Genomic DNA, 13,304 nt, shown 5'->3' on the forward strand with positions numbered 1-13,304 from the left:
AGTCTGGTATGTTGTTTATTTGTTTTCAGTCATCTCTGATTCTCTGTGACCCCATTTGGGTTTTTCTTGGCAAAGATGCTGGAGTTGGAGATAGATGGGTAGATAGTGGATAGAGAGCCAAGCCCAGAGACTTGGAGGTCCTTGGTTCAAATTTGATTTCAGATACTTCCTAGCTGTGTGATCTTGGGCAAGTCACTTAACCTCTACTGCCTAGCCCTTACTACTCTCTGCCTTGAAAGCAACACAAAGTAATGACTTAATATGGAAGGTAAGGGTTTTAAACACACAAACAAAGATACTGAAGTGGCTTGCCATTTCATTCTCCAGCTCATTTGACAGATGAGGAAACTGAGGCAAATAGGGTTAAATGACTTGCCTAGGGTCACACAACAAGTAAGTTGTTGTCTGAGGTCAGGTTTGAACTTGGGAAGAGGAGTCTTCCTGACCCCAGGTTCAGCACTCTCCCCATTGCACCACCTAGCCATCCTAATACCTGGAGAAACCTTGGGCTCACAGCAGATACAGGTTTCTCTGACTTTAAAATAGTGACCCATCATTCCAGGGGCTGGGGAAAGTACAATGCAAGTGTGATCCGATATAACCCCCCCCCCCAAAAGAAACCCCAAAACAAACACAACTATTTCTTTTTTTTTAATTTTTAAAAATGTTATATACATTTTTTTAAATGCATGCCAACCATTTCTTAAATGCCTATTGTGTGTGGCAGGCACAGAGGATGAAAAAATCCCCAACCAACTGCCCCATACTAGTTTCTGTCCTTGAGGAACTGTACCTGTATGTAGCCACTGAGACGCCTTCTACCTCTAAAATTCTGGCTACAAGCTGTGTGGAGGTAAATATTGACTCGCCAATTTAAGTAAGGAGAAAGCACTAGCAATTAAGGGGATGAGGAAAGCATTCCTGAGGGAAGGGGCCGACGGGCTGAACCCTAAAGGAAGCCGCGGACTCTAAGGGACGGAAGAGAAAGGGGGCACTAACCAGGGACCAGGCACAACCTGCTGTCTTCTTCTGTACCCCACAGCTCATCCCTTCAGATGAGGATTTGGGCTTTTAAACTTTCTTTTTCTTTTTACTAGTGATGGAAGCGACGATTAAAAGGCACCAGGATTATAGGATCCAGCCAGTAAGAAAGAAATTGTCCCCCTCCCCCCTTATCTATTCATTTTCCTCAGCTCTTTAAACGTCCCTTTCCACGTTGTGGGTCTGCAAAGGGAGTCAGAATTCTATTGATGTGGCAGCCCACTCACTGCTGCTCCCTGGGCCATCCAATTGGAGCAAAGCGTTGCCTTCTCTAATTGAAACCTCTTAGAGAAGCGCTGTGTAAGAGTCAGGGTAATGATACTTAGAGAAGCCTTGGGCTCCCAGCAGCTACAGGTTTCTCTGACTTTAAAATAGTGGCCCATTATTCCAGGGGCCGGGGAAAGCACAATGGAAGGCAGTTACATAAAGTAACTCGGAGGTATATTGTGCAGAGGGCAAAGGGGTTTCAAATCTACCATTACAACAAAGGAGCGAAAATAAAGTGCTTTTTGTCAGCCGGGAAAATTCTGTGCCAAAACTCCCCTCCACTTGGAAAGGATGAAGGGTTTTCACAATGTAAAAAACTGGCTTCGGAGATATGGCTCCATTCCAGTGTCAGGACCTGCTATCTCTTTGTGTATAAATGCCCGCTTCTACCCTTTAACTATGTCTGTGCGTGTGTGTACGTGAACATAAAGACCCACGAAAGAGTGGACTACATGGATTTATCAGGAAAAATCTGGGGGCTTTGGGAAAGGCTTGGAGCTTTCTTCTTTCCAGACACATATAAAATGATGGCTCGGTGCAGTACAGGGTTCAAAGAAGGGCATTCTTGCTTCACTTTGGGACCTCTGATTTCATTGTGGGGATTCCTGGAATGTAAATTTCTGCAACTGATGCAGATTGCCTTAGCTATAATTGGTCATCTCAGGGAGTTAGCTGGGGGCACTGAGAAATTAAATGACTTGAACAGGGTGGCACAGCCTGTAAGTATCACAGGGAGAATTTAGGGAGGTCTTTCTGTCTTGAAGCCTGGCACTATAACACCCCACCCCACATATATGTCCAAGGCTGATGAATATGACATTAATTTCAATTACCCTCTCTGACGGGCCCCTTTCATAAAGAGGTAGGTGTGTGTGTAAAAAATAAATATGAAGGTGGCCATGTTTCAAATTGTGGGGAAATCGGAGAACCTATTCTAAGTATTGGTATTAAAAAGAAAAACCAGAGGTGGCTAGGTAGCACAGTGGATGGAGCTCTAGTCCTGAGATCCAGTGGTCCTGGGTTCTACTCTGGCCTCAGATAATTTCTAGCTGTGTGACCCTGGCAAGTCACTTAACCCAATCACCTAGCTTTTGCCTCTCACATCTTAGAGTAGACACTAATTTTTAAACCCTTTCCTTCCCTCTTAGAATCAATACTGTGTATTGGTTCTAAGGCAGAAGAGTGGTAAGAGCCAATCAATTGGAGTCAAGGGACTTGCTCAGGGTCATAAGCTAGGAGTTGAACCCAGGACTTCCTCTCTCCAGGCCTGACTCTATTCGCTGAGCCACTTTGCTGCCCCTTAGAGTAGCTGTTAAGACAGAAGGGAAGGGTTAAAAAAAAAAAAGACTAGTGATATTGTTTCATCTACGAATTTAGCTTGGCTATGACTGGCAGAAGGAGTTGACATGTCCAAAGTCCTATCCTGTCTTGTCTTGTACTAGATCACATGAAAAGGCAAAATCTGCATCGGAGGGAGGTTATGTACTCATTAATCCCTGACTCCTGGACTGGAGAAGACTCGTTTGTTCTGGTCATGCTTATAGGCTTGATTCCTAGCTGGCTGCCACAGGGAAATGCCTCAGGAAAAAATAGTCTGTTTTGGACAGAGAGTGGAGGGAAATAGGATTAGTGAGCACAGAACCCTTGGTGTAAGACACCTATCTACTTCCCTCTAATTCTCTCTTCCCAATTTTGAATATTGTTTAAACTGATTTATCTACTGATGACTGGGTGACACTGAGCAAGGCACTTTACCTCAGTTCCTCATCTCTAAAATGAGAGGATTTTAATCACTCACTGATGCCCAACTTTCCTTCTGGCCTCAATGACCTAATAATAATTTATGAGATTGAATCTGTGTGACATACCTTGCAATTCCTATAGAATATAAGCTCCCGGAAGGCAGGGACTTTTTTGTTCATATCCCTAACCCCTGGCAGATAGCAGGCACTTAATAAATATCAAGTGAAATGTAAATGAGAACAGAGGGTCAGCTCATCTTTGGGTCTAGCCTCAGACTCTTACTAGTTGTGTGACCCTGGGCAAGTCACTAAACCCTGTTTACCTCAGTTCTTCTCTAAAATGAACTGGAGAAGAAAATGGCAGAGCACTCCAGCATCTTTGCCAAGAAAACTCCAAATGGGGTCACAAAGAGTTGGACACAATGACTGAACAACAACAAAAAAAGAGAAAAGAAGAAAGCTAAACAAAACATTAATATAATGATCAAGCTGGAATTCTGAAGAAGAGTTGAGAAAAATGTGCTGTATTGTATAGTGCAAGGAGATCCTCAGAAGTTGGACATTTCTGGTTCTAGAATCAGAGGACCTGGGTCCAGTTCCACCATTGATACCACTTGTGTAAAGCTTAGAGAAAGTAATTTACCTACTCCAAGCCTCAGTTTCCTTATTTGTTTAAAAATGAAAGGGTTGGATTAGGTTGTCTCTGAGATCCCCCCCTTGATCCTTCCAGCTCTAGAGTTGTAATTCTGACTTCTGTCCCTTTGTTGCAGAAACTGGGATGTGGCATATTGAAGACACATTTGATGTCTTGGTTAATTTTGTTTCTTTTTTCCTTTTGTGGCTCTCTGGACAAGTGAAGAACAGGAGGAATATGTTCAGAAACAAATATGATATAAATATACAATAAAACAAAAGACATTGATAAAAAGAAAAGCTTAAAGATGTTTGTTGAATCTCATAAGACTTCTGAAATTTCTTGAGTGCTAAAGGAGAAACTCCCTCTCTTCCCTTCTGCTAGCCAAAGGTGCTGTTTGCAGTACATGTAGGTGCACAGGTTTTAAACATGCACAAACGTGAACCATAGTAGAGCCTATAAAGAAAGGAACTCTTTTTCTAGGACAAGTACATTTTTTGGTGTATGGGTCTGAGTGGAGGAAAATAGTAGGGTCAAGTAGAGAGGGACCTTGTTACACTGTGTACTTTGGCTTCAGCATTCCCATGGTCATACCTTTGTCACTCAATAACCAAGATGTAAGAATCCGAGGGTGATTTGAATTTCTGAGGACCCAGAAGGCCATATTTCAGAAACCAGCTGAAAAGCATGGTGCCACCAATCCTTGCACTTCAAGTTCCCGTTTGCCTCATTGGGAGTCCAGCCAACTTGCTGTCTGTTGTTTAGTGTGGGCGAGGAGATGGGAGGAAAGAACTGGGTGATGGGAGGGTAGGAGGACAAAGAGACACTGTGGGGAGTGGAAATTTCATTGAAGGGGGCGAAGGAGGGGAGAGTGAGAAACAAGACTCTTGATGGGGGAAAAATGCAGCTTCAGGTATGATTTCCCCTCTTCACAAAGGATTTTTTTTAAAAGAAGATTTTGAAAAGGAAATAATCATAATGGTGTGAATGTTTCTTGGTTTTGACTCCATTAAAATTTTGAAGAAAATGAAGGGGTTGGACCAGATAATTTCTAGGTCCCTTCTAAGCCCTTAAAAAAAGTTGGATAAAAGCTTGGATATATGTATGTATGTATGTATGTGTGTATGTGTATATGTGTGTGTGTGTGTGGGCATATATATGCTTGTTATTGATCCCATCCTCCATACGTTCTGAAACCTTAGCATCTAAGGATTCTTTGATATTGATGCTCTTTTGATAGCTGTCCCCTTTTCTTGATGTCATTCAATGGCTCAATTTCTCACTCCATGATCATACTTATAGTTTTTGGAAATGTCTTAGACTATTGATCACTAGGAAAATATTTCATCCAAGCTAAGAGTGGGCGGTGAGGTGTTTTTAAAAAATGGCATCTCTTTTGTTCAGAGGGGATATTGTGGGAAATTTTAAAACTCCATTTTTACATTTCTCAGATGGCCCAGTTATTATCTGTTCAACCCATAACTAAGCTTAAAAAGTAAATTTGGCCTGTGATCCTAGGAAATAAAACGTGTGGCTCCCTTCTTCCTTCCCTCCCCAGAACCGATGGTCTCTATTTTGTAATATATATCTAGATCTATATCTCAATACTTTGAAGCAATGTTATACCATTGTTTTTCTGTGATCAGGGCAGCTATCACCAATAGTGAGGAAGGGGCAATTAGTCTAGTGGATACTGTGAAGCATCCATAAATGCTATTGCTAGAGAGCTCTGTTATCATATCCCAAAGACAGATAATTACTAGTTGCCTAGGTAGTATCATCTGGACAATTTTGTTTGGGAAGACAGCTGAGCTCTGAACTGTACCCAGCTCAGACTTTGTAACATTCTGACATTGTCAGGCTGGACAATTGTCAATTGTAAAATTCCAATTGCCCCCAGATGCACTTCTCTACCTTATTTATAACCCTGGGATTGAGCCAGGCTCCTGTAGATGTGCTCAGCATTGCATAACCACCTCCCTGTTTTCTTTAGGCAGCAGTAGAGAAAGAAGATAGAGATTAGCTAGTCTTTGCCTGAAGGTAGGAGATGGGGAGAGGCCCAAAGGTGGGTGTTTGGTTTCTCTTGTCTGTCATCAGCTAAGCTTTGCCAGAAAGGAGATGGACAGCTCTAACTCCACTAGAATTTGCCCATCTTTTATTTTGTTCTGCACTGCCTTAAATGCTTTTGGACAATAGCTTTTCTAATCTGTAGGTGAACTAATGGGCTCTTGCTGGGTGTGAAAATTTAAACGTAATTTCTACCTTACTATGTGACGTCAAGAGATTGCAAGGAGATCTCCTAGATAATCGAAGGGAAAGACCCCCTCCCTGCGCCCCATGGCAACTGTATGGGAGGACATGGGAAAGAGTTACGTGGGGTGGGCAGACGTGCTGTTCAAGGCAATACCCAGTGAGAGCTGTTGTAATATTTAGTGTGAAAAAGTGGAAAGAACTCTGGGTTTGGAGGCAGAAGTTCTAGGTTTGAGTTCTAGATGTCCAGGGCATCTGTTTGACTTTGGCTAAGTCACATAAACTCTCCAGACCTTACTTTCTTCATCTGAAAAAGATACCCTTCCAGCTCTAAACCTTATTGTCCTATGCAAAATGCCTTATTGAGACATTAAGTGTGGGGTGTTTTAAAAAATAGGCTTATATTTTACTTTTTTGTTTGGGGTATTCACTTTTATGTCCACCTTTCTGATTTGCTATTTGACTTTGTTTTGCCCTTATTGGCTCAATTTCAAATTACAGAGTGCATTTGGAATAAAAAAACAACAACAACATCTTATTTTCTGACTTAGTAATAACTCTAAGACAAAATGGTAAAGGCTAGACATTTGGGGTCAAGTGACTTGCCCAGGGTGGTATCCCTAGGAAGTATCTGAGGCCAAATTTGAACCCAGGTTCTCCCTATTCCAGATCTAGTGCTCAATCCTCTGAGCAATCTAACTACCCCAAAGTTTTGAACAAATGACTATGGACAAATGTTATTATTTGAAGCACATTTAGTGTGTGTATATATATATACATGTGTATGTGTGTGTATATAGATATCTCAAACTAGGGTGTTTATATATGTATATATATATATATAATTTATTTATTTGTTTGTTTATTTTTACCTCAAATTAGGAAGTGAGCTCCCTGAGAGTAGGGATTATACTTTTTTTTTTGGTATTTTTTTTTATCACCCTGAACAGTACCTGGAATAGTATAGGCATGAAATAAACACCTTTTGGTCAATTGATTGCTGATATCTAAAGCCTGTATCTCTTTACATGTCACATTGCAATCCGATATCTTGAAATTGCTTATTAAAAATGTCTCCACTTTTCTGGGTAGATTTCATCCAACCCATCATGTTCCATTGATTTCTAACACACAAATGAGTTGATAGAGCAGAGAAGTAGTTAAATAAATGAGAACCGCTCTGCTTAAGAAAGGCCAAATCAAATATATTTGCCAAACATTGATCTAATCTCTTATGACCATGAATGTTGTTTTCTGGGATACAGAAGAAGAGAATCCCTGAATGCTCCGTTTCCCTCAAAGGAAACAGGGCACATACCAGGCACTCAAAGGGGCATTATGTGAAGCTTCCCCCCCATCTATGGTGCTATTCACCATCAGGAAAAATGAACAGGAAACTGGAACTCATTGGAGAGAAGGTCCTTGGGAGGCATTATTGCTAAAACCTGTTGCTCGGCATTTATATCTGGGATACACCATTAAAAAGGTGATTCCCACACAGGCAAGCCAACAGCCATAGCAGCCACTGACTAGAGCTGAATGTGGTCCTGACTGGAGGATCATGGCCATAGGCACCAAGCTGGAAGGTATCCCTTCCACAATATGACTTCCCCATAGCAATTTTGATATATTACTGATCTGCATTAGAAATTCAATGGGAATTTGGGGGGAGTTTTATGGAAGCTGCAGATGATGCAGAAAAATTTGGAAATACAGAAATGCATAAAATATATGCATAGTATTATATAATGTCAATATACTTTATCTTTTAGTAACCGAAATAGACACAGTTTCTTTGACTATAAACACTCTAAGAGAAAAAGAATAAATTCCGACTTCTCTGGTATAAAGGAAGGGCCAAAACAGTTTACACAGGTTTTCCAGATTGCAGGGACGCTGTGCTTCTAACCCCTGCTATGTGGAAGGGATACTTGTATAAATAGTGCTTGTATATAGACAAGTATATGTCTATAGTATATATATATGTATATATATGAGTGCTATAACAATAGTGAACTATATATATACTTATTTATTTTGTTTTATTATATCAAATTATATAATATGTATTTTATTTGTTTATTTTATGTATATATAGTCTTTATATATACACAAAGACTATATTATATTATTATTGTTATAGCACTTCTACTACTGCCAAATATTTATATTTCCCAAATATTCATACATATATGTATGTATGTATATATAAATAATGACTAGATATATATGTACATATATATATATATATATATAGTGACTAGATGGTACAGTGGCTAGAGTGCCAGGTCTGGAGTCAGGAAGACCTGGGTACAAATCTGACTTTAGACACTAGCTTTGTCTAGTGTCTGAGTGACCCTGGGCAAGTCACATTACCCTGTTGACCTCAGTTTTTCATCTTTAAATGAGTTAGAGAAGGAAACAGCAAACCATTCTAGTATCTTTGTCAAGAAAATCTCAAATGGGGTCATAAGGAGTCAGAAACGATCAAAATGACTGAATGACAAGAGAATAAAAAATTATTATTATTATAACAATAGCTAGAATCTAGATGATGTTTTAAGGTTTGCAAAAGTTTTACAAATATTTCATTTGATCCTCATAAAAACTCTGGGAGACAGGTGCTATTATTATCCCCATTTTAGAAATGAGAAAACTGAGGCAAAGAGATTAAGTGACTTGGCCAGGCTTGTATAGTTAATAAATATAAATATCTGAGGCTAGATTTAAATTCAGATTTTCCTGATTCTAGGTCTAGCACTGAATCCACTATGCTCTAATCATGACATCACCTGGCTTACTATAAAAGGCATAAGACAAGTCTGTGTTCTTTTTTCTCTCCTCTTTCCAAGAGAAAAGAAAGCAAAATGGTAGAGTGTCTGGCATGTTGTGCTAGAAGTTGGGTGATTTGGTTTTGGTCCCCAGCTCTGTTGCTACTTACTTTTGTGTAGATATGGGGAAGATATCTAAGGTTTCTTCCAGTTCTAGGATTCTTTGGGGTTTCAAGACTCTGAGGGTCTTGGAGCAGTCAGGTAGCTTAATGAATAGAGTACTTGGAGCTGAGAGGACTTGGGTTCAAATTTAACTTCAGACACTTTCTAGCTGTGTGAACCTGGGGGAGTTACATAACCTCATTTGCCTGGCCCTTGCCCTTCTGTCTTAGAGTTGTTAATAAGACAGAAAGTAAGGGTTAAAAAAAGACTTTGAGGTATTTAGGAGATCCCTAACAATACAAGGATCCTGGAAACAGTGTGGTGGAAAGAGTTCTAAATTTGGAGTCCAATAATCTGGGTTCAACATCTACAATCTGTGTGACCTTGGGCAAATTTCCCTCAAACTGACCCACCCTTCTTCCAAACTTCCTTATTTCTGTCAAAGGCTCCTTCATTCTTTCAAGCTCCCAGATTTGCAAACTCAGAGTCATCTTCAACTTCTCCCTTGATCTTACCCCACATAGTTAATGTGTTGTCAGATTTTCCTGTTCCTATTTCCATAAGCTCTCCTGTATTTTCTTCATTCATACAACCACTCCCCTAAGTCAGGCCCTAGTCATGTCTTGAAATAGATGATTACAACAGCCTGATGATTGGTCTCTATTCCTCATCTCTACCCTGGCCAGTTCTCCTCCATCCAGTTGCCAAAGTGATATTCCTAAAGCACAGGCTTGACCACAGATCTCTTCCCCTCTCAATAAACCAGTCTACCTATTCTCTTTGGGAGCAAACTCCAATTTGCTCTTTAAAGTCCTTTACAACTGGAAGCCAACTTACTGTATTCTAAATCATAGATTTTCTTTCTTTCTTTCTTTCTTTCTTTCTTTCTTTCTTTCTTTCTTTCTTTCTTTCTTTCTTTCTTTCTTTCTTTCTTTCTTTCTTTCTTTCTTTCTTTCTTTCTTTCTTTCTTTCTTTCTTTCTTTCTTTCTTTCTTTCTTTCTTTCTTTCTTTCTTTCTTTCTTTCTTTCTTTCTTTCTTTCTTTCTTTCTTTCTCTTGGTTCTTTTTCTACCTGTCTGAGCTGCTGAGCTACCTTCTAAATGAGTTCTTTCCTGATCTATTCTCATCCTCAGCTGGTAGTGCTTAAATTTCAAAATTATTTTTTTATTTACTTTGCAGATTTACTTATTAAGCACATGCTATCTCTCTTGAAAGACTATAAGCTTCTTGAGGTCAGACTGTTTCATTTCTGTCTCTGTTACCAGCAGATTGCATAGTGCCGGGCACTTTATAAATAAAGATATAAAGAGGATGATGATGAGAATAAGGAGGATCATTGATTTAGAGCTGGACTACAGAAGCTATATAGTTCAACATTTTCATTTTACTGAGGGGAAAACTGAAGCACAGAGAATATGACTTGCCTGTAACACACAACTAGTAAATGTCTGACTTGGGATTTGAATTCAAGTCTTCCTGAACACAAGTCCAATGTTCATTGGGAATCTGAAAAAGAAGGAATTAAAGACTACAGAAAAGGCAGATAGTAGGGTGTCCAAAACAAACCACTATCTATGACTTTTGCTCATGGATGTTGTCTCTCTCATGAGATCATGAGCTGCTTGGGAGCATGGATTGTCTTTTATCTTTTTTTTTTTGGTATCCCCAGAGCTTAGCAAAGTTCCTCTCTGGTAGGTACTTAATAAATACTTGTTTATTGATGTTCCTCTCCAGCATTCTTTTTACCTTGACTATATTGTAAAGGTTCCTATCATTCCTCTAGGAGTCCCTGAACTTGAATTCTTTATCTCTTGGTGTAGGGAGGATATTAGGAGAAAATTAGAGGGATATTTGTATGTAATTTATTTGTGTTTTTTGGAAGTAGATGCTATTTTGGATACAAGAGGATATATTCTTTTGTGATTTATGGTTATCCATTTGGATTTTAGAAATTTAAATTATTTCCAGATTCCTTCTTAGAGAAAACTACAGGTTGGCAAATCTGTCAGTGTAAAAGCACACGTGATACTTAATGAAACCCATTTCCAAACACAGAAGCAATCAATTCTGGTCCCCAGGGTACTCCTTCCCAACCCTAGTGTAACCCAAGGATGTATGGAAACATGGTGGGGGAAGGGGGAGAAGAGAAGGTACACCAGGTGGTTCTCAAGAAGACTTGTACATCATATACTTCTTCCTCATTCTACTACAGCCCCCCCCCACCCCCTTACTCAAGCCTAGTTTCACCCTTTTATGATTTCTTTCCCTCTTCAACCTGCCCTTGGTGTATATTTTGATTTGAAGTCTTATTTCATATGTCAGCGGTCTGTGATTTCATTAGTAGATACTCACTTGACTGCATAATTTTAAGTTGCTGTGGCCAAAATGGCTTGATGTCATTCATATAAAAATATTGGGAATGGGAGTGCCATCGCATGATGACTTCTTTGCCCTGTGGCTCTTACACTCTATACTGTCCTAAGGAGGATCCTGGGAATGGGACATTGCAAATGATTCCTTTTACTGCCAGTTCTTCCATAAATAGCCTATGGCATTTTGTTGGTAAGGATCATAGAAATAAAGGCTTGTAGGGTTTAGAGTTAAATGGAACTTCAGATTATCTAGTTTAATCCCCTCATTTTACAGGTAAAAAAACCATGATAGACAGAGGGAAAGGTGCCATGTGTACCAAAAGATTCATACCAGCATTCCTGGTGATAGCAAAGAACTAGAAATAAAATGAGTGCCAGTCTATTGGGAAACAACTGAACACATTACAGTATTTGAATGTAATTTGTACCTAAAGAAATGAAAAAAGAGGAGAAATTCAAATGAAATTCAGAGGGATCAGATGAACTGATACAGAACAAAACAAGCAGATCCAAGAGAACAATTCACACAAAGACCATCACGTTGTAAAGGAAAACCGCAATAAAAGACATCAGAATTCAGATCAGTGCAATGTTCCATCTTGACCCCAGAGGATGGCAACCAGAAGACAAATTTAGAGCTCACAGCCCAAGGCAATAGAACTAATCATGCTTAATAACTTACATTTATAAAAACTTTAGGACCAGCTCTAGGTAGAGTTATTAAATTAAATCTTATCCTTCCTTTCAGGATACCTTTCCCACTCTATTTTCCCTACTATTCTTCTCATTATAAGGGTCTTGATCTCTGGTAAGATGTTAAATAAATAAAACTTCAATGATGATAAAAACTTAAATTATTCCTTTCAGGGATAAATTTAGTGTTTTTGTGGATTTTTGAAAATTCAAAAAGTTTTTACAATCCAAAGAAAGTGAATCTTTAGTAATAGTGTTGAAGGACTGTGGGTTTTTTATTTTTGTTTTTTGGTGGGGGGAGATGAATAGGGGACCTTTCCTGGGCTCTTGATTAATTTTACTAGAATTCTTTTGACATAGGTTCTGACCTGGCATGAATGGCATGAAAACAATACAGCAGATTTTTTATTTTCTAGTCAATTGCACCCACCCAGATAACTAGAAAATGCCAGTATCTGATACTATGGAGGATGTTGTTACCACTTCCCCTTGCAAGCACATGGTTCACAATGTTCATTAAACAGGTTTATTTACAGGTCAATGAAAACTAACAGAACTTATATCAAAGCTTATAAGAAATAAGATCTACCTACAGGCAACCCTTTCCCATAGCTTTATTCGACTCAGTTTGCTCTCAGTTGGGCTAATAGTGAGCAATTCCTCTAATGTGTTTTTTCAATACAAGCTTCCTCTTTTAGTTTATGTGTTTTCCTCTATCTATGGTTCTCTTCATCTTCTGGCAGATGGCACCAGGGCATCCCCTTTTTTAGGAAGCTACCAATCATTCATGAATTTCATAAGAAAAGAACAATTTAGAGATCCTGCCATTATAGATTCCACTACATCCCAGATCAGGATGTTTGCCTCTGAAGCCTTCCCAAGTATGATGATGGCTCCTTGTAACCTCTGGACAATTTTTCCAGGGTGGCAGGAATATACTGCTCCCTCACTACTTCTAAGTAGGTCTATTTTCCCAATATTAATCTGAGGTAGAGTGAATCTCCTGCCTCCTTAGCAAGTTGGTGGGAAGAATCAATTCCCAGGCTGGGGCTAGAAGATTTCAGAGTTTCCAGTTTCTTAATATGCACAGTATCCCTTCAAGCAGAGTCCTTTGGGGGACAACTTCTGTTTCTCAAATTAGCCTAGGGCTGCTTCCCTCAACATTCAGGGTAGGGGAATGAGACTGAGGAATACCAAACACTCCTTCCAGCCTGTCTATCTCCTCTGGGGAGAAAACAATTTTATTGCTTCTGCTGTAACAGATTTTTTTCTTTAACTGATAAAGCAAAAGGGAAACAGTGTTAGAATGAAGAGTCAAGTCTTGGATTCAAATCTAGCTTGATGTGATATTATTTAACACTAGACAAATCACTT

At 39.3% G+C, this 13,304-nt stretch overlaps 1 long non-coding RNA gene across 2 annotated transcripts in view; it reads left to right on the forward strand.

Moving 5' to 3' along the window:
- The first annotated feature begins 4,394 nt into the window (after window positions 1–4,394).
- LOC103098921 (uncharacterized) overlaps window positions 4,395–13,304 on the forward strand; it is a 165,132-nt gene continuing 156,222 nt past the window's right edge. Inside the window, exon 1 of one of the 2 annotated variants that reach the window (XR_008911231.1) lies at window positions 4,395–4,597. This is a non-coding gene — a long non-coding RNA (uncharacterized LOC103098921). The remainder of the gene's footprint in view (window positions 4,598–13,304) is intronic. The other variant, XR_467619.3, reaches the window with a different exon arrangement.

The sequence above is a fragment of the Monodelphis domestica genome, chromosome 4, assembly GCF_027887165.1.
Source record: "Monodelphis domestica isolate mMonDom1 chromosome 4, mMonDom1.pri, whole genome shotgun sequence".
Lineage (NCBI taxonomy): Eukaryota > Metazoa > Chordata > Mammalia > Didelphimorphia > Didelphidae > Monodelphis > Monodelphis domestica.